This window comes from Bufo bufo, chromosome 3 (genome assembly GCF_905171765.1).
Source record: "Bufo bufo chromosome 3, aBufBuf1.1, whole genome shotgun sequence".
NCBI lineage: Eukaryota > Metazoa > Chordata > Amphibia > Anura > Bufonidae > Bufo > Bufo bufo.
Window position 1 is genome coordinate 1,913,803 of NC_053391.1, and position 22,238 is coordinate 1,936,040.

The 22,238-nt window shown below is 43.8% G+C and overlaps 1 protein-coding gene across 2 annotated transcripts in view; it reads left to right on the forward strand.

Moving 5' to 3' along the window:
* Positions 1-336: 336 nt before the first annotated feature.
* Positions 337-22,238, forward strand: part of LOC120994301 (vang-like protein 1) — a 71,388-nt gene continuing 49,486 nt past the window's right edge. Inside the window, exon 1 of one of the 2 annotated variants that reach the window (XM_040422763.1) lies at positions 337-417. The gene's annotated coding sequence lies outside the window, so the exon portion shown is untranslated. The remainder of the gene's footprint in view (positions 418-22,238) is intronic. The other variant, XM_040422762.1, reaches the window with a different exon arrangement.

The following is a 22,238-nucleotide window of genomic DNA, read 5'->3' on the forward strand; positions in this document are numbered from 1 at the left end:
AATAACCCAGCGCAGTGTTATACCGTACAGACATATATAATAATCCGGTATGACATAGTACAGACATGTAATAACCCAGCGCAGTGTTATACCGTACAGACATATATAATAATCCGGTATGATAGAGTACAGACATGTAATAACCCAGCGCAGTGTTATACCGTACAGACATGTATAATAATCCGGTATGACATAGTACAGACATGTAATAACCCAGCGCAGTGTTATACCGTACAGACATATTTAGCTGCAGGTGAAGGAGTCGGCCGCTGACAGGGAAGGGTCGGGGAGCATACCTCAGGGTGGGGGAGGATATGCTCTCCTCATGGCGGGGGTGTGGCAGAGCAGGTTGGGTGAGGTGTGGAGCTGCAGGTTTGGTCGTCACATTCAGGCCGCAGCGAAAGAACCGACTGTCAGGTAGGGAAAAGGCTGGAAGACATAATATATAATATATCGATGCATTCCGGGGGGAGAGGGGGGGGGGGCGATATATAACATGACCCTCTGTGCTGACCTGTAAAAGTACCAGAAAGATACCTATAGACACCCTGTACATATCTGTATACGGCTCCACATATAACACCACTCCACAGTGTACATACAGCGTCCATATCATATGTCTATGTACTGTATACTGATAATACTACACACACCGCTCTCTATATAATAATACTGATATCTATATACACCGCTCTCTATATAATAATACTGATATCTGTATACACCGCTCTCTATATAATAATACTGATATCTGTATACACCGCTCTCCATATAATAATACTGATATCTGTATACACCTCTCTCTATATAATAATACTGATATCTGTATACACCGCTCTCTATATAATAATACTGATATCTGTATACACCGCTCTCTATATAATAATACTGATTTCTGTATACACCGCTCTCTATATAATAATACTGATATCTGTAGACACCGCTCTCTATATAATAATACTGATATCTGTATACACCGCTCTCTATATAATAATACTGATATCTGTATACACCGCTCTCTATATAATAATACTGATATCTGTATACACCGCTCTCTATATAATCATACTGATATCTGTATACACCGCTCTCTATATAATAATACTGATATCTGTATACACCTCTCTCTATATAATAATACTGATATCTGTATACACCGCTCTCTATATAATAATACTGATATCTGTACACACCGCTCTCTATATAATAATACTGATATCTGTATACACCGCTCTCTATATAATAATACTGATTTCTGTATACACCGCTCTCTATATAATAATACTGATATCTGTATACACCTCTCTCTATATAATAATACTGATATCTGTATACACCGCTCTCTATATAATAATACTGATATCTGTATACACCGCTCTCTATATAATAATACTGATATCTGTATACACCGCTCTCTATATAATAATACTGGTATCTATATACACCGCTCTCTATATAATAATACTGATATCTGTATACACCGCTCTCTATATAATAATATTGATATCTGTATACACCGCTCTCTATATAATAATACTGATTTCTGTATACACCGCTCTCTATATAATAATACTGATATCTGTATACACCGCTCTCTATATAATAATACTGGTATCTATATATACCGCTCTCTATATAATAATACTGATATCTGTATACACCGCTCTCTATATAATAATATTGATATCTGTATACACCTCTCTCTATATAATAATACTGATATTTGTATACACCGCTCTCTATATAATAATACTGATATCTGTATACACCGCTCTCTATATAATAATACTGATATCTGTATACACCGCTCTCTATATAATAATACTGGTATCTATATACACTGCTCTCTATATAATAATACTGATATCTGTATACACCGCTATCTATATAATAATACTGATATCTGTATACACCGCTCTCTATATAATAATACTGATATCTGTATACACCGCTCTCTATATAATAATACTGATATCTGTATACACCGCTCTCTATATCATAATACTGATATCTGTATACACCGCTCTCTATATAATAATACTGATATCTGTATACACCGCTCTCTATATCATAATACTGATATCTGTATACACCGCTCTCTATATAATAATACTGATATCTGTATACACCGCTCTCTATATAATAATACTGATATCTGTATACACCGCTCTATATATAATAATACTGATATCTGTATACACCGCTCTCTATATAATAATACTGGTATCTGTATACACCGCTCTCTATATAATAATACTGATTTCTGTATACACCGCTCTCTATATAATAATACTGATATCTGTATACACCGCTCTCTATATCATAATACTGATATCTGTAGACACCGCTCTCTATATAATAATACTGATATCTGTATACACCGCTCTCTATATAATAATACTGATATCTGTATACACCGCTCTCTATATAATAATATTGATATCTGTATACACCGCTCTCTATATAATAATACTGATATCTGTATACACCGCTCTCTATATAATAATACTGATATCTGTATACACCGCTCTCTATATAATAATACTGATATCTGTATACACCGCTCTCTATATAATAATATTGATATCTGTATACACCGCTCTCTATATAATAATGCTGATATCTGTAGACACTGCTCTCTATATAATAATACTGATATCTGTATACATCATTTTCTATATAATAATACTGATATCTGTATATACCGCTCTCTATATAATAATACTGATATCTGTATACACCGCTCTCTATATAATAATACTGATATCTGTATACACCGCTCTATATATAATAATACTGATATCTGTATACACCGCTCTCTATATAATAATACTGGTATCTGTATACACCGCTCTCTATATAATAATACTGATATCTGTATACACCGCTCTCTATATAATAATATTGATATCTGTATACACCGCTCTCTATATAATAATACTGAATTCTGTATACACCGCTCTATATATAATAATACTGATATCTGTATACACCGCTCTCTATATAATAATACTGATATCTGTAGACACCGCTCTCTATATAATAATACTGATATCTGTAGACACCGCTCTCTATATAATAATACTGATATCTGTATACACCGCTCTCTATATAATAATACTGATATCTGTATACACCGCTCTCTATATAATAATACTGATATCTGTAGACACCGCTCTCTATATAATAATACTGATATCTGTAGACACCGCTCTCTATATAATAATACTGATATCTGTATACACCGCTCTCTATATAATAATACTGATATCTGTATACACCGCTCTCTATATAATAATACTGATATCTGTATACACCGCTCTCTATATAATAATACTGATATCTGTATACACCGCTCTCTATATAATAATACTGATATCTGTAGACACCGCTCTCTATATAATAATACTGATATCTGTAGACACCGCTCTCTATATAATAATACTGATATCTGTAAACACCGCTCTCTATATAATAATACTGATATCTGTATACACCGCTCTCTATATAATAATATTGATATCTGTATACACCGCTCTCTATATAATAATACTGATTTCTGTATACACCGCTCTCTATATAATAATACTGATATCTGTATACACCGCTCTCTATATAATAATACTGGTATCTATATATACCGCTCTCTATATAATAATACTGATATCTGTATACACCGCTCTCTATATAATAATACTGGTATCTGTATACACCGCTCTCCATATAATAATACTGATATCTGTATACACCGCTCTCTATATAATAATATTGATATCTGTATACACCGCTCTCTATATAATAATACTGATATCTGTATACACCGCTCTTTATATAATAATACTGATATCTGTATACACCGCTCTCTATATAATAATACTGATATCTGTAGACACTGCTCTCTATATAATAACACTGATATCTGTATACACCGCTCTCTATATAATAATACTGATATCTGTATACACCGCTCTCTATATAATAATACTGATATCTGTATACACCGCTCTCCATATAATAATACTGATATCTGTATACACCGCTCTCTATATAATAATACTGATATCTGTATACACCGCTCTCTATATAATAATACTTATATCTGTATACACTGCTCTCTATATATAATAATACTGATATCTGTATACACCGCTCTCTATATAATAATACTGATATCTGTATACACCGCTCTCTATATAATAATACTGATATCTGTATACACCGCTCTCCATATAATAATACTGATATCTGTATACACCGCTCTCTATATATAATAATACTGATATCTGTATACACCGCTCTCTATATAATAATACTGATATCTGTATACACCGCTCTCTATATAATAATACTGATATCTGTATACACCGCTCTCTATATAATAATACTGATATCTGTATACACCGCTATCTATATAATAATACTGATATCTGTAGACACCGCTCTCTATATATAATAACACTGATATCTGTATACACCGCTCTCTATATAATAATACTGATATCTGTATACACCGCTCTCTATATAATAATACTGATATCTGTATACACCGCTCTCTATATAATAATACTGATTTCTGTATACACCGCTCTCTATATAATAATACTGATTTCTGTATACACCGCTCTCTATATAATAATACTGATATCTGTATACACCGCTCTCTATATAATAATACTGATATCTGTATACACCGCTCTCTATATAATAATACTGATATCTGTATATACCGCTCTTTATATAATAATACTGATATCTGTATACACCGCTCTCTATATAATAATACTGATATCTGTATACACCGCTCTTTATATAATAATACTGATATCTGTATACACCGCTCTCTATATAATAATACTGATATCTGTATACACCGCTCTCTATATAATAATACTGATATCTGTATACACCGCTCTTTTGGATGGCTGTGCTGTCTGGTAACATCGATCCAGCAATGGAGGGTTTGCCAGAGGTGGTCTCCCTGCGAAAGGGATTATAATGCGGAGCTCAAGATTCTACGCTTGACTTTACTATTAGAGATTGTTGTCACTGGGAAAATTGATAACTGTGAACTATCTATACAAAGGAAACCTACTGGGCATGAAAAGAAAGGGGGAAAAAAATGGATGAGAGTTTTTTTGTGGCTGTGTGAAGCCATATGATACGGGTCTCCTACCGATGTCTCTGTACTCACAGGAGCTGGGTGGACTAACTCAACTAGCCAATAAACCGACTAACCAACTAAGTGACTAGCATCATCGCGATGAACTAACCCAACTGACTCAATTAACTAAGAGATTGTCACTGAAGGATATAATGTAATAGTGTGAGTCCGGGGGGAAATGGTACACCCGTGGAGCGGTGCATGGAGTGTAGATCTGATAAGAAACACATGAATAACTGTTTAGTGTACTGCTGGTTGGATCTGAATACTGATAGCCCTCTCTGACTGTATTTTTGTATTGTTTTCTGTTTTTTCCCTCATATATTTGGTAGAATATTGTGAGGACTCCGGGGAGGGAACCAGGGGTACTGGTGGGTATTGGGGAAGGCACTAGAGATGGCTAGACAAGGGACAGGAAAAAAGGGTAAGGCACAAGCGGAGTTAAACATCTCAATAGAGTTGAGCGAACACCTGGATGTTCGGGTTCGAGAAGTTCGGCCGAACTTCCCGTAAATGTTCGGGTTCGGAATCCGAACCCGAACCGAACTTCGTCCCGAACCCCATTGAAGTCAATGGGGACCCGAACTTTTGGGCACTAAAAAGGCTGTAAAACAGCCCAGGAAAGAGCTAGAGGGCTGCAAAAGGCAGCAACATGTAGGTAAATCCCCTGCAAACAAATGTGGATAGGGAAATGAATTAAAATTAAAAAAATAAAAATGAACCAATATCAATTGGACAGAGGTCCCATAGCAGAGAATCTGGCTTCACGTCAGCAGAGAATCAGTCTCTTCATGTCATAGCAAAGAATCAGGCTTCACGTCACCCACCACTGGAACAGGCCACTGTCACACATTTAGGCCCAGGCACCCAGGCAGAGGAGAGCGGTCCCGTAACAGAGAATCTGGCCTTATGTCAGCACAGAATCAGTCTTCATGTCATAGCAGAGAATCAGGCTTCACGTCACCCACCACTGGAACAGGCCACTGTCACACATTTAGGCCCCGGCACCCAGGCAGAGGAGAGAGGTCCCGTAACAGAGAATCTGGCCTTATGTCAGCGCAGAATCTGTCTTCATGTCATAGCAGAGAATCAGGCTTCACGTCACCCACCACTGGAACAGGCCACTGTCACACATTTAGGCCCCGGCACCCAGACAGAGGAGAGTGGTCCTGTAACAGAGAATCTGGCCTTATGTCAGCACAGAATCTGTCTTCATGTCATAGCAGAGAATCAGGCTTCACGTCACCCACCACTGGAACAGGCCACTGTCACACATTTAGGCCCCGGCACCCAGGCAGAGGAGAGAGGTCGCGTAACAGAGAATCTGGCTTCATGTCAGCACAGAATCTGTCTTCATGTCATAGCAGAGAATCAGGCTTCACGTCACCCACCACTGGAACAGGCCACTGTCACACATTTAGGCCCCGGCACCCAGACAGAGGAGAGGTTCATTCAACTTTGGGTTGCCCCGCAATATAATGGTAAAATGAAATTAAAAATAGTATTGAATGAGGAAGTGCCCTGGAGTACAATAATATATTGTTAAGGGGAGGTAGTTAATGTCTAATCTGCACAAGGGAGGGACAGGTCCTGTGGGATCCATGCCTGGTACATTTTTATGAACGTCAGCTTGTCCACATTGGCTGTAGACAGGCGGCTGCGTTTGTCTGTAATGACGCCCCCCTGCCGTGCTGAATACACGTTCAGACAAAACGCTGGCCGCCGGGCAGGCCAGCACCTCCAAGGCATAAAAGGCTAGCTCTGGCCACGTGGACAATTTGGAGACCCAGAAGTTGAATGGGGCCGAACCATCAGTCAGTACGTGGAGGGGTGTGCACAGGTACTGTTCCACCATGTTAGTGAAATGTTGCCTCCTGCTAACACGTTCCGTATCAGGTGGTGGTGCCGTTAGCTGTGGCGTGGTGACAAAACTTTTCCACATCTCTGCCATGCTAACCCTGCCCTCAGAGGAGCTGGCCGTGACACAGCTGCGTTGGCGACCTCTTGCTCCTCCTCTGCCTTCGCCTTGGGCTTCCACTGGTTCCCCTGTGACATTTGGGAATGCTCTCAGTAGCGCGTCTACCAACGTGCGCTTGTACTCGCTCATCTTCCTATCACGCTCCAGTGTAGGAATGTCACGGATGGTGTACAGGAAACAAGATGATACAAATAACAAATGATGACTCACTGGATCCACAACTAAGGAACATAAAGGGAGACCCCTGCAATCGACCTGCCGCTCTCCCTTAATGCTCAGCCTATGCGACCACTCTAAAGGTGAATGGGCGCATATCCACGTACCTCGGCTATCTTAACCTGAAGGCCCTACAATATGGGGGGGAAACGACCACCGGCTCCCTACACAGACACGGAGGGAGTCAGGGTCACCTGGATCCAGACAACAGAAAATCATAAATACAAAACAGCACTTATCTGAAGACGACTGGGAGCTGGGAGCTGGGAGCTGGGAGCTGGGAGCTGGGAGCTGGGAGCTGAAGTCAGCATGCACACTCATTCCAGGAAGTAGTATCAGCCACACCCAACTACCTTATGGGGGAGAATATAAAGGGAGGTAATGAGTCTGACTGCATGACAGCTGAGATAGCCTAACGAGGTGAGGAACAGAAACCAAAACAAAGAAACTCAAGGGGGAGGATCTGAACGGCTCCTGTCAGAGCCTCTCAGCTGTCTGCTTGTGACAGTACCCCTCCCTCTAGGAGTGGACTCCGGACACTCAGGGCCCACCTTCTCAGGATGGGACCTATGGAAAGCCCTGATGAGGCGAGAGGCCTTAATGTCCGTCACTGGGAGCCACATCCTCTCCTCAGGACCATAACCCTCCCAATGAACGAGGTACTGGAGGGAACCGCGGACAAGACGAGAATCCACAATCCTAGAGACCTGAAATTCAAGATTCCCATCAACCATAATCGGAGGAGGAGGCAAAGGTGAAGGTACAATAGGTTGAACATAAGGTTTCAATAAGGACTTATGGAAAACATTATGGATCTTCCAAGTCTGAGGAAGATCAAGACGGTAGGCAACAGGATTGATGACAGACAGGATCTTGTAAGGCCCAATAAACCTAGGACCCAACTTCCAGGAGGGAACCTTCAATTTGATATTCTTGGTAGACAGCCACACCAAATCACCAACATTCAGGTCCGGACCAGGCATACGTCTCTTATCCGCCACACGCTTATATCTCTCACTCATATTCTTTAGATTATCCTGAATATTTTGCCAAATAGATGACAAAGACGAGGAGAATCTGTCCTCATCAGGCAAACCAGAAGAGCCCTCTCCAGAGAAAGTCCCAAACTGCGGATGAAACCCATATGCACCAAAAAATGGTGACTTATCAGAGGACTCCTGACGACGGTTATTTAAAGCAAACTCAGCAAGGGACAAAAACGAACACCAATCCTCCTGATTCTCCGCCACAAAACAGCGCAGATATGTCTCCAGATTCTGATTGACACGCTCTGTCTGGCCATTCGACTGCGGATGGAAAGCAGAAGAGAATGACAAGCGAACCCCCAAGCGAGAACAGAAAGCCTTCCAGAATCTGGAAACAAACTGCGTGCCCCTATCAGAGACTATGTCAGAAGGAATCCCATGCAATTTGACAATGTGGTCAACAAATGCCTGCGCCAGCGTCTTAGCATTGGGCAAACCGGGAAAAGGGATAAAGTGCACCATTTTGCTAAAACGGTCCACCACCACCAGAATCACAGACTTCCCCGAGGAACGAGGCAAGTCCGTTATGAAGTCCATGGACAGATGTGTCCAAGGACGGGAAGGAATGGGCAAAGGAAGGAGAGGACCTGATGGCCGTGAGTGAGGGACCTTGGCACGAGCGCAAGTCTCGCAAGCTGCCACAAAACCCTCAACTGACTTACGAAGCGCAGGCCACCAGAATCTCCGAGCAATGAGATCCAGTGTGGCTCTTGTCCCCGGGTGCCCAGCAAGGACCGTATCATGGTGTTCTTTAAAAATCTTGTGTCTCAAAGCGAGAGGCACAAACAACCTCCCAGGAGGACAAAGATCAGGAGCTTCTGACTGGGCTGCCTGCACCTCTGCCTCCAATTCAGGAAAAAGAGCAGAGACCACCACACCTTCAGCTAAAATGGGACCCGGGTCTTCAAAATTCCCACCTCCCGGGAAACAACGTGACAGGGCATCTGCCTTCACATTCTTAACCCCAGGGCGGAACGTAACAACAAAATTAAACCTTGAAAAGAACAAAGACCATCTGGCCTGTCTCGGGTTCAGACGCTTGGCTGACTCCAAGTAGGCCAGATTTTTATGGTCAGTAAACACGGTAATAGGGTGTCTGGCTCCCTCTAGCCAATGGCGCCATTCCTCAAAAGCCAACTTGATGGCCAACAATTCCCTATCTCCCACATCATAATTTCTCTCTGCGGAGGAGAGCTTCTTTGAGAAAAAGGCACACGGTTGCCATTTGGCAGGAGAGGAACCCTGAGACAAGACCGCCCCCACCCCCACCTCAGAAGCATCAACCTCAACTATGAAGGGTAAGGAAACATCAGGTTGTACTAGGATGGGAGCGGAAGCAAAACTCTCCTTGATATCAGAAAAAGCCTTACGCGCCTCTACCGACCAGGAAGAGAAATCTACCCCCTTTCTGGTCATATCCGTGAGTGGTTTAACAACAGAGGAATAATTCAAAATAAATTTCCTGTAATAATTAGCAAAGCCCAAAAAACGCATCAGCGCCTTCTGATTCTCAGGAAGCTCCCACTCAAGCACAGCGCGGACCTTCTCGGGGTCCATGCGAAAACCAGAAGCGGAGACAAGAAACCCCAGAAATTGGATCTCTGGAACCGCAAACACACATTTTTCCAGTTTCGCGTATAATTTATTCTCCCGCAGGATGAGTAAGACCTGACATAAGTGTTCCTTATGAGTTTTGAAATCAGGAGAAAAAATCAAAATGTCATCCAAATACACTAATACAAATTTTCCCATTAAATGATAAAAAATGCTGTTGACGAAATGCTGAAAAACGGCTGGGGCATTCATCAAACCAAAAGGCATAACCAAATTCTCAAAATGGCCCTCAGGGGTATTGAAAGCCGTCTTCCATTCGTCTCCTTCTCTGACCCTAACCAGGTTGTATGCCCCTCTTAGGTCTAATTTGGAAAAGACTTTCGCCCCAACAACCTGGTTAAACAAATCTGGGATTAAAGGAAGCGGATACGGATCACGAATAGTGATACTGTTCAGCTCCCTGAAATCCAGACAAGGTCTTAAAGAACCATCTTTTTTCTTAACAAAGAAAAAACCAGCGGCAACAGGTGACTTTGAGGGTCGTATGTGTCCTTTTCTCAGACTCTCAGAGATATAAGCACGCATAGCGACCCTCTCAGGTTGGGAAAGATTGTATAAACGAGATTTAGGCAGCTTGGCACCTGGGATGAGATCAATAGGGCAATCATACTCCCTGTGTGGAGGCAAATCCTGAACTCCACTCTCAGAGAAAACATCCAAAAATTCAGAGAGGAAAGGTGGTACAGTTTTAGTAGAAACCTCAGAAATAGATGTTATGAGGCAATTCTCTCTGCAAAAGTCACTCCAACCATTTATTTGCCTCGCTGGCCAATCAATGGTGGGGTTATGTTTAGAGAGCCAGGGTAGCCCCAACACTAGAGGAGTAGGCAAACCGCTAAGGACGAAACATGACACATCCTCAACATGAGTATCATTCACAATTAAACGGATATTGTGAACTATGCCCTTTAATGATTTCTGAGAAAGTGGAGCGGAATCAATAGAAAAAACAGGAATATTTTTTCGCAAAGTGCAAACCTGGAAACCATGAGTTATTGCAAATTGGTTATCAATGAGGTTGACAGCTGCTCCACTATCCACAAAAATCTCACAAAAAATGCTCTTGCTCTCTAGCGCCACCCTAGCAGGCAGGACAAAACGGGAACTACAAGCAAAAGACAATTCTTCAATTTCCGCCTCAACCCTGCCAATAGTAACAGACGGAATATTCTTAAAAGATTTCTTCCTTTTTGTCTCTTTATTACTCCCAGAAAACTGCCTGAATCTCCTAGAGGGACAAACATTTGCCAGATGATTTATACCTCCACAACAAAAGCAAACCCTCCCCTGCGGGCTGAATCCTCTATTGTCAGAGGCAATCAACCCCAGCTGCATGGGCTCCTGCTCAGAAGGGGCTGACAGCGACTGAGACCCCTGTGCACAGAATGAGACCGCTGCACTGTCCCGGGACTGAGCATGACAAGAAGGAGAAATCTCTCCTCTTTCTCTAAGACGCCTGTCAATACGAACAGCCTGAGACATAGCAGAATTCAAGGAGGTAGGTTTTTCATGAAAGGCAAATGCATCTTTCAATCCCTCAGAAAGACCATAGCAAAATTGACTTCGGAGTGCAGCATCATTCCAACCCGTATCTGCTGCCCATCTCCGAAATTCTGAGCAGTATATCTCTGCGGATTGTTTACCCTGGCATAACAGACGTAGTCTAGACTCAGCCAGAGCAATACGATCCGGATCATCATATATCTGACCCAGGGCTAAAAAGAATTCATCCACTGAACGGAGGGGTTGTGCCCCCTCCGGCAGCGAAAAGGCCCAGGACTGAGCATTACCCCTGAGCAGCGATATAATGATGCCCACCCTTCGTTCTTCATCACCGGAAGAATGGGGAAGAAGGCGAAAATGGAGTTTGCAAGCCTCTCTAAAACGTACAAAATTCTCACTACCCCCGGAAAACGTATCCGGGAGCGAAATCTTAGGCTCAGCACAAACTCCATGAACGCAAGCTGAACCGGTCACTAGAAACTGAGAAAAAGTCTTACGGAGATCAGCTACCTCCAATGAAAGACCCTGGAAGCGTTCAGCCAAAAGTGAAACCGGATCCATGCTTGAGACGGTTTTGGTGGCTGATAATGTCACGGATGGTGTACAGGAAACAAGATGATACAAATAACAAATGATGACTCACTGGATCCACAACTAAGGAACATAAAGGGAGACCCCTGCAATCGACCTGCCGCTCTCCCTTAATGCTCAGCCTATGCGACCACTCTAAAGGTGAATGGGCGCATATCCACGTACCTCGGCTATCTTAACCTGAAGGCCCTACAATATGGGGGGGAAACGACCACCGGCTCCCTACACAGACACGGAGGGAGTCAGGGTCACCTGGATCCAGACAACAGAAAATCATAAATACAAAACAGCACTTATCTGAAGACGACTGGGAGCTGGGAGCTGGGAGCTGGGAGCTGGGAGCTGGGAGCTGGGAGCTGAAGTCAGCATGCACACTCATTCCAGGAAGTAGTATCAGCCACACCCAACTACCTTATGGGGGAGAATATAAAGGGAGGTAATGAGTCTGACTGCATGACAGCTGAGATAGCCTAACGAGGTGAGGAACAGAAACCAAAACAAAGAAACTCAAGGGGGAGGATCTGAACGGCTCCTGTCAGAGCCTCTCAGCTGTCTGCTTGTGACAAGGAAGTAAGGTGGGCACATTGTCTTTGTACCGGGGATCCAGCAGGGTGGCAACCCAGTAGTCCGCACACGTTAAAATGTGGGCAACTCTGCTGTCGTTGCGCAGGCACTGCAGCATGTAGTCGCTCATGTGTGCCAGGCTGCCCAGAGGTAAGGACAAGCTGTCCTCTGTGGGAGGCGTATCGTCATCGTCCTGCGTTTCCCCCCAGCCACGCACCAGTGATGCGCCCGAGCTGCTTTGGGTGCCACCCCGCTGTGAACATGCTTCACCCTCATCCTCCTCCACCTCCTCCTCATCCTCGTCCTTCTCGTCCTCCAGTAGTGGGCCCTGTCTGGCCACATTTGTACCTGGCCTCTGCTGTTGCAAAAAACCTCCCTCTGAGTCACTTCGAAGAGACTGGCCTGAAAGTGCTAAAAATGACCCCTCTTCCTCCTCCTCCTCCTGGGCCACCTCCTCTTCCATCATCGCCCTAAGTGTTTTCTCAAGGAGACATAGAAGTGGTATTGTAACGCTGATAACGGCGTCATCGCCACTGGCCATGTTGGTGGAGTACTCGAAACAGCGCAACAGGGCACACAGGTCTCGCATGGAGGCCCAGTCATTGGTGGTGAAGTGTGTCTGATCCGCAGTGCGACTGACCCGTGCGTGCTGCAGCTGAAACTCCACTATGGCCTGCTGCTGCTCGCACAGTCTGTCCAGCATGTGCAAGGTGGAGTTCCACCTGGTGGGCACGTCGCATATGAGGCGGTGAGCGGGAAGGCCGAAGTTACGCTGTAGCGCAGACAGGCGAGCAGCGGCAGGGTGTGAACGCCGGAAGCGCGAACAGACGGCCCGCACTTTATGCAGCAGCTCTGACATGTCGGGGTAGTTGTGAATGAACTTCTGCACCACCAAATTCAGCACATGCGCCAGGCAAGGGATGTGCGTCAAACCGGCTAGTCCCAGAGCTGCAACGAGATTTCGCCCATTATCGCACACCACCAGGCCGGGCTTGAGGCTCACCGGCAGCAACCACTCGTCGGTCTGTTGTTCTATACCCCGCCACAACTCCTGTGCGGTGTGGGGCCTGTCCCCCAAACATATGATTTTCAGAACGGCCTGCTGACGTTTACCCCGGGCTGTGCTGAAGTTGGTGGTGAAGGTGTGTGGCTGACTGGATGAGCAGGTGGAAGAAGAGGAGGAGGAAGCTGAGGAGGAGGAGACAGGAGGCAAAGAATGTTGCCCTGCGATCCTTGGCGGCGGAAGGACGTGCGCCAAACAGCTCTTCGCCTGGGGCCCAGCCGCCACTACATTTACCCAGTGTGCAGTTAGGGAGATATAGCGTCCCTGGCCTTGCTTACTGGTCCACGTATCTGTGGTTAGGTGGACCTTGCCACAGATGGCGTTGCGCAGTGCACACTTGATTTTATCGGACACTTGGTTGTGCAGGGAAGGCACGGCTCTCTTGGAGAAGTAGTGGCGGCTGGGAACAACATACTGTGGGACAGCAAGCGACATGAGCTGTTTGAAGCTGTCTGTGTCCACCAGCCTAAATGACAGCATTTCATAGGCCAGTAGTTTAGAAATGCTGGCATTCAGGGCCAGGGATCGAGGGTGGCTAGGTGGGAATTTACGCTTTCTCTCAAATGTTTGTGAGATGGAGAGCTGAACACTGCCGTGTGACATGGTTGAGATGCTTGGTGACGCAGGTGGTGGTGTTGGTGGTACATCCCATGTTTGTGCTGGGCGGCAGGTGCCAACGTTCCTCCAGAGGCGGAGGAAGAGGCCGAGGCGGCGGCAGCAGCAGAAGAGGCCGAGGCGGCAGCAGCAGAAGAGGCCGAGGCGGCGGCAGCAGCAGAAGAGGCCGAGGCGGCAGCAGCAGAAGAGGTAGCAGGGGGAGCCTGAGTGACTTCCTTGTTTTTAAGGTGTTTACTCCACTGCAGTTCATGCTTTGCATGCAGGTGCCTGGTCATGCAGGTTGTGCTAAGGTTCAGAACGTTAATGCCTCGCTTCAGGCTCTGATGGCACAGCGTGCAAACCACTCGGGTCTTGTCGTCAGCACATTGTTTGAAGAAGTGCCATGCCAGGGAACTCCTTGAAGCTGCCTTTGGGGTGCTCGGTCCCAGATGGCGGCGGTCAGTAGCAGGCGGTGTCTCTTGGCGGCAGGTGTTCTGATTTTTCCCACTGCTCCCTCTTTTGCTACGCTGTTGGCTCGGTCTCACCACTGCCTCTTCCTCCGAACTGTGAAAGTCAGTGGCACGACCTTCATTCCATGTGGGGTCTAGGACCTCATCGTCCCCTGCATCGTCTTCCACCTAGTCTTGACCCCTGACCTCCTGTTCAGTCTGCACACTGCAGAAAGACGCAGCAGTTGGCACCTGTGTTTCGTCATCATCAGAGACGTGCTGAGGTGGTATTCCCATGTCCTCATCATCAGGAAAAATAAGTGGTTGTGCGTTCTATCTCTTCCACCCCTGGGGAAGGGCTAGGTGGATGCCCTTGGGAAACCCTGGCAGCAGAGTCTTCAAACAGCATAAGAGACTGCTGCATAACTTGAGGCTCAGACAGTTTCCCTGATATGCATGGGGGTGATGTGACAGACCGATGGGCTTGGTTTTCATGCGCCATCTGTGCGCTTTCTGCAGAAGACTGGGTGGGAGATAATGTGAACGTGCTGGATCCACTGTCGGCCACCCAATTGACTAATGCCTGTACCTGCTCAGGCCTTACCATCCTTAGAACGGCATTGGGCCCCACCAAATATCGCTGTAAATTCTGCTGGCTACTGGGACCTGAGGTAGTTGGTTCACTAGGACGTGTGGCTGTGGCAGAACGGCCACATCCTCTCCCAGCACCAGAGGGTCCACTAACACCACCACGACCATGTCCACGTCCGCGTCCCTTATTAGATGTTTTCCTCATTGTTCCCGTTCACCACAATTTTGAGAATGGCAAATTTGGGAATGCTTTTTCAACCCAGAACAAAAAGTCTGCTTTTACGGTCACTACAAATAACTTGACCAGCTAAAACTGTGCAGATTTGGTTGAATAGAGATGTGAGACCTGTTTTTTTTTGCGCTGTGTGACAGGTATAGGTTTAATCACAGAATCAGACTTCTATCAGCACGCTAGCCTGTGTCTTAGGTTTTTCTGAATGACACTATCAGCACCTTCAATGTAAGATTTTCTTTTTGGGATAGATTTCAAGTAGGCCTCAAATACCACAAACTAGTTATTTTGAGAATGGCAAATTTGGGAATGCTTTTTCAACCCAGAACAAAAAGTCTGCTTTTACGGTCACTACAAATAACTTGACCAGCTAAAACTGTGCAGATTTGGTTGAATAGAAATGTCAGGTATATTTTTTAGGCGCTGGGTGACAGGCTCAACTTGCACGGCCAAAAAATAACCACACTGTTGATGGTTAAATGCACTAGGGTGACACAGGCTCAGCCTGCACCAGATGTAGTATATGGCCAAAAAAAAATCAGACTGTTGATGGTTAAATGCACTTGGGTGACACAGGCTCAGCCTGCAGCTGATGTAGGATATAGCACAAAATAACCACACTATCGATGGTTAAATACACTTGGGTGACACAGGCTCAGCCTGCAGCTGATGTAGTATATGGCCAAAAAATAATCAGACTGTTGATGGTTAAATGCACTTGGGTGACACAGGCTCAGCCTGCAGCTGATGTAGTATATGGCCAAAAAATACCCAGACTGTTGATGGTTAAATGCACTTCGGTGACACAGGCTCAGCCTGCAGCTGATGTAGGATATAGCACAAAATAACCACACTATCGATGGTTAAATACACTTGGTGATAGCTCGTGCTGGCGCACCACAAGTCACAAAATGGCCGCCGATCACCCCAGAAAAAAAGTGATCTAAAAACGCTCTGGGCAGCCTCAAAAAAGTGAGCAAGTCAATAATAGCACTTCAATGATCCACAGCTGCAGATCGATCACAGAATGAAGTCTTTTGGAGGAGTTAATCTGCCTAATCTCGCCCTAACGTCGCAGCTGCAACCTCTCCCTATACTGATCATAGCAGAGTGACGTGCGGTGCTACGTGACTCCAGCTTAAATAGAGGCTGGGTCACATGGTGCACTGGCCAATCACAGCCATGCCAATAGTAGGCATGGCTGTGATGGCCTCTTGGGCCAAGTAGTATGACGCTTGTTGATTGGCTGCTTTGCAGCCTTTCAAAAAGCGCCAAGAAAGCGCCGAACACCGAACCCGGACTTTTACGAAAATGTTCGGGTCCGTGTCACGGACACCCCAAAATTCGGTACGAACCCGAACTATACAGTTCGGGTTCGCTCATCCCTACATCTCAATCTCCCCAACGATCAAAAAAACAGAAAGATCCAAGCAACTACTGTCAGATTAGTCCCTCAAAAAAAAAAAGGAGGAGGTAGGGCAAGGTCAACAGGACGAGTCTACTATAGACAAAAGTATGGGGTCGAAAACACTGGAGGGTAGTATCCGGTCTGGGGAGAGAGGCAGTAAACAGCTAAGGGAACTGCAAGAAAAGGTGGTTATAGAGGAAAAGCAGGTTCCTAGCCGGCAAGATATATTCCAAGAAGTAAAAAAATACAGGACCTCTCTCTCCAGACAGGAAATATTAGGGAGTCTGTGGGTCTCCTCAGAGCGGATGTACTAAAATATAAGGAAAGATTGACAGAAGTAGAGAAAAGAGCATCCGACTCTGAGGACCTCCTGCAGACAATAACTAAAGAAAAACATCTCCTTAAGGAGGAAAATAGGGACCTGAAAAGCAGAGTATTGGAGCTGGAAAATAGATCTAGAAGACCTAATCTGAGATGTCTGGGAATACCAGAAGGCGCGGAGGGGCAACACCCTAGCGCGTTCATACAAACCTGGCTGAAGGAACAATTGGGCCAGGACATCTCAGATTATAAAAACTTTGTGACCCCCGTCAAAGTTGCCCCCACCTGGAACGAGATCGAGACGTATAATTTTCAATCTATTGTCAGTTAGGGATAAAGACGAAATACTGCGCAGGTTGAGGAAGAAAGAGAAACTAGAATACTCCGGCGCAACAGTAATGCTATTTCCTGATCATGCAAAAGAAACGGTGAAGGAAAGAAGTCGCTTTATTGAAGTAAAAAAAATATTACGTTCAAATAATGTGAAATATTCAATGATGTTTCCGGCTAAACTGAGGATCGAATGAGAAAGTAAGAACTGGGTGTTTGATACAGTGGAGGCGGCTGAGGTATGGATCAAAGAAAGCATAGGGAGTTAGGGGCGAATCGGGTCGGGGGCTGGTCGGGCGGAGGGATGCTTGGATAGAGAACCAGGAGGGGGACTGCCTGGCTCATGCAGAAGGGAAAGGGGTTGGGAACGGTAGATGTTATAATGGTTTTTTGTTTTTGTTTTTTTCTCTCCCTCCTCCCCACTGCTTTTCAGTAGACCTCGGGAAAGGAACAAATTATAAAATAAGCCTCTATGAGAATTGTCTCATGGAATATTAGGGGTCTGAGTAGGGGCCCAAAGAAAGTGGCAGTGTTTGACGCAATACATAGAACCTCTTGACAGGTGAGACGACGGGTGGACTCTCCAGGCCGTGGATACAGCACTCATTCCACTCATCATATGCTGGAGGGGTCAGTGTACTGATCCATCATGACATTGAGATAAAAATAGGGGAAACGCTATAGATGGGGAGGGCCGATACGTCCTGATTGATTGTCTATTGGAAGGGAAACCATGGATAATAGCCAATGTCTATATACCGCCACCTTTTAAAACAGAGGTCCTATTGAAAATTTATGAATTTGTGCTTAAGGTAGAGGATAAACCACTTTTAGTCAGGGGTGACTTCAATAATGTTATGGACACTAAAATGGATAGATGTAGGATCGGTAATGGTCAAAATTTGTGCACGGGATCTAAATTGAAAAATATCACGGAGGAAATGGGTTGGATGGATACTTAGAGAGTAATGCACCCAAACTAAAAAAATACCCATGTTTCTCAAAAACCCACAGGAGTTTATCACGGATTGATTTCGTTTTCACTAATAATAAAGGTTCGTTTGAAATAGAAAAGGTTAGATACGGACAGCGTGGGATATCAGATCACAATCAAGTTATTATAAGTCTAGAAACAACAAATAAGAAAATAAGACGCATGCCCCTATAAAGGCCTTGGAAGTGGAAAAAATATTAGCTAGGATTGCAAAAAATAAGACCCCAGGAATAGATGGCATCCTGTTTGAGGTTTACGCCCAATATAAAGAGATACTAATACCGAAATGATTGAATATGTGGGACGACTCGATGAAGAGGGGAAAACTGCCAGACTCCCCGAGAGAAGCCTTAATCCCACTAATCCTAAAGCCAGGTAAAGATCCAACTCTGCCGGATTCCTACCGACCTATTTCACTGATCCTGGCAGCTAGACTTAGAAGTGTGGTCTCGGGGCTTGTTCATGAGGATCAGACGGTAAAACTACACCTGATAATATTAGGCGCTTGAACCTACAAATTGTGGTGAAAGACTGATTGTCACTATAGACGCCTCAAAGGCGTTTGATAGGATAGAGCGGCCTTTCCTGATTGTAACACTGAAGAAGATGGGCTTCGGCGACAACTTTATCTCATGGGTAAGGTTGTTATACACGGAAATAACAGCAAATGTGATATTAAATGGGGAATATTCCGATAAAATACACGCAGGTAGGGGGTGAGACAGGGATGCCAACTTTCCCCGCTACTTTTTGCTATAGCCATGGAACCGTTAGCTGATATGACTAGGCAAGATAAAGAATGTGTAGGGTTTAGATACGGCGAACATGAGGAAAAGATTGCTTTATATGCAGATGGCATTATGTTATTTGTAGGCTCACGTGGATCACTTACAAAAATTTTTCGGGTATTTGATCAGTATGGCAAACATGCGGGGTTAAATGTATGTCTGGACATATAAAAAACACGATAACGTGGAGTAATGCGCAAAGATATAAGGCTATGATGGAAGGGATAAATCCGAGGCTACAGAACTGTGCAATCTTTCAAATACTAGAAGCGGGTACCTGACACAACAGGGTCGTAAGATACCCCGAGTCTGGAGGCGAGAGCGCGATGGAATCAGTCCGGACTCCAGGCCGACACTTTGTTGTGGGGGATACCCAACTCTTAGAACTCAAGCTAATTGAACAGAAAATATGGTGGAAACATGGAGTTTATAAATTAGGGCAGGTATGGAGACAGGGGATGTAAGACTATACGAGGATCTTAAAAAGGAGCATGGATTCGGTAATATAGACCTGAGGTTCTATTACCTACGAGTAGTGCCAGGAAAAGATACTCAAATTGATATTTTTCCACAGCCGTTACTAAATATCTCTAAATTGACAACAGGGGGAAGATTAGTATCTAAAATATATCAATGCTTATTACTGCAAAAGTCTAATAAGAGAGCAGGTACTAGTTTAATGCATAAATGGAAAGATGACATAGGCTCTCAGCGAGAAGCGTTTTGGGATATGGCTATACAAGAAAAAAATAGGATTTCAAAGAACTTTTCATATAGGATTACCCAATTCAATATACTATACCGGTTATATTATTCCCCAAGGATATTAATGAAGTGCTATAAACCTAAAACCTTTAGCTGTCCAAAATGTGGGGAGGTTGGGGTGGACGATGTTCATATACTTTGGTTATGTATAAAAACCCAAGAGTTTTGGGCAAAGGTAAATGATAGGATAGAACAATATCATAGGATTAAATTCCCCAAGAAATTTGAGATATGTATATTGAGGGTGATGGAAAAAATTGACACCCCTCAACATCGAGAAGTCATCTCCAAACTTTTGTTTCAAGTAAGTAAATGCATTGTTCGGCATTGGGGAGGGGGGGGGGGGGTTGTGCTGTGCCCACGGTCAGGGAATGGGAGAGGTCCACTAGAATCTCACTTGCCATAAAGGAGTTTCATCTGAATTAATAAAAAACTGAAATTCACTAGAATATGGCAGAAATGGTTAATAAAGTGATTTCCATATGTGAAAACAGCAAGAGGTGTGCTGGTGCTGTGGGGGAGTTGGAGAGAGAGCGGAGGGATTTTTTTTCTTTTTTTTTTTTTTCTCTACCAGGTGGGAAAAGATTCGGGATGAAGGGAGGGGGGTAATAAAAAATGTTTTATGAAATGATAATTACAATGTTATGAAATTAAAAGATTGTTACAACTAATTGTATTATGAAAAAGAAAACAAAATAAAGAAATATTTATAAAAAAAAAAAAAAAGGGTTCCAAAGATACCACCACATAAAGTGATTGATTTTTGCCCATTTTTTGTTAAAAATCATTTTTTCAATTGGCCTTTCTTAAAAATATTGAGCCATTCTGTCACAAAGGGTTAACTGTTTTTCTAGCTGTGTGACTGGTACTTTCACTTTGTGCCGGTCATCTAATAAACCTGATGTCTAAATTATTTAGGGGTCATAAACACTTATTTAAGCCACATTCATATCAGTAAGAAAAGAAATGAGCGATAATGAAGGTTTATAAGGTCAGAGAGCAGAGATAAGGAGCCCGTCAGCTCCTGGTCTGACGGAGAAGACAGAAAAACCACAGGTAGCAATGCAATAATAGAAGAAAATTGCTCTCAATGGTGCTCATAGCCTTTAAAGCTTTCCCTGATCAAATTCCCTAAAATGTTCCCAATTGAATCTCGTTCTACTCTGCTCACGTGTCCTTCCAGGTCAGAAGCTAAACACAGAATACCTTAATTTGACGTATTCAGCAAAAGACCGCCCTGAATTCTGCTCCTGATTGGCTGATCAGGCTGCGCCTCACTTCCTCCCAGTATCATGTGATCCTCCATCTTCTTCCTCCCTCATGATTATTCCTGCTCTGGGCACCGTTTTTACGCAATCTGTCTGAAACCAAAAAAAGTTTGAAATTGTTTACACACAATTTTTTGTGAAATTTGTAACAAATCTGATTAGTTTAGAACCTCCTGAGGTCTGTTCTCCAGGATTGCTGAGAAGATTGGCTCTCAGACTTGTTAGACAATGCCCCTGAAACAGATCACAGAAGGTGTGGAGAAGGCCACCAGGAGCTTGTCCTCCATAGTTTTCTTTACTCGGTTCTTTGGTCTTTGTAATAGTAAAGCAAGACGTAAGTCATTCTGTAAGACATCAGTGAATTGTATATTATTTCCATAAAAAGGAAAAGTCTTGACAAATTAAAGTGAGACTAGTTTCACATTTGCGGCAGAGCATTCTGGATAATTCCCAACATTCTGTACCACATATGTGAAAAAAGCCTAAGATGATACACTGCATCCACGATGACTGTCCAGCCAGGAGGAGGCTGATTAGTGATGAAGTTCAGGTCCTAATGGACAGAGGATGCAAAGTACTGGAGATCTTGACAATACATTTTATTGTGTTCACTGTTGGGAGAAATCGTCTCGACTCCTTGACACCCAACAATGTGTCATCTCTACCTCCTTACAGAGTTCTCATGTTTATCAGATGTGGAGAGACTTGGCTTCTTCTTGCTGATAGGACTTGATAAGGCCAATGTTGGAGACCAGTGCCTGT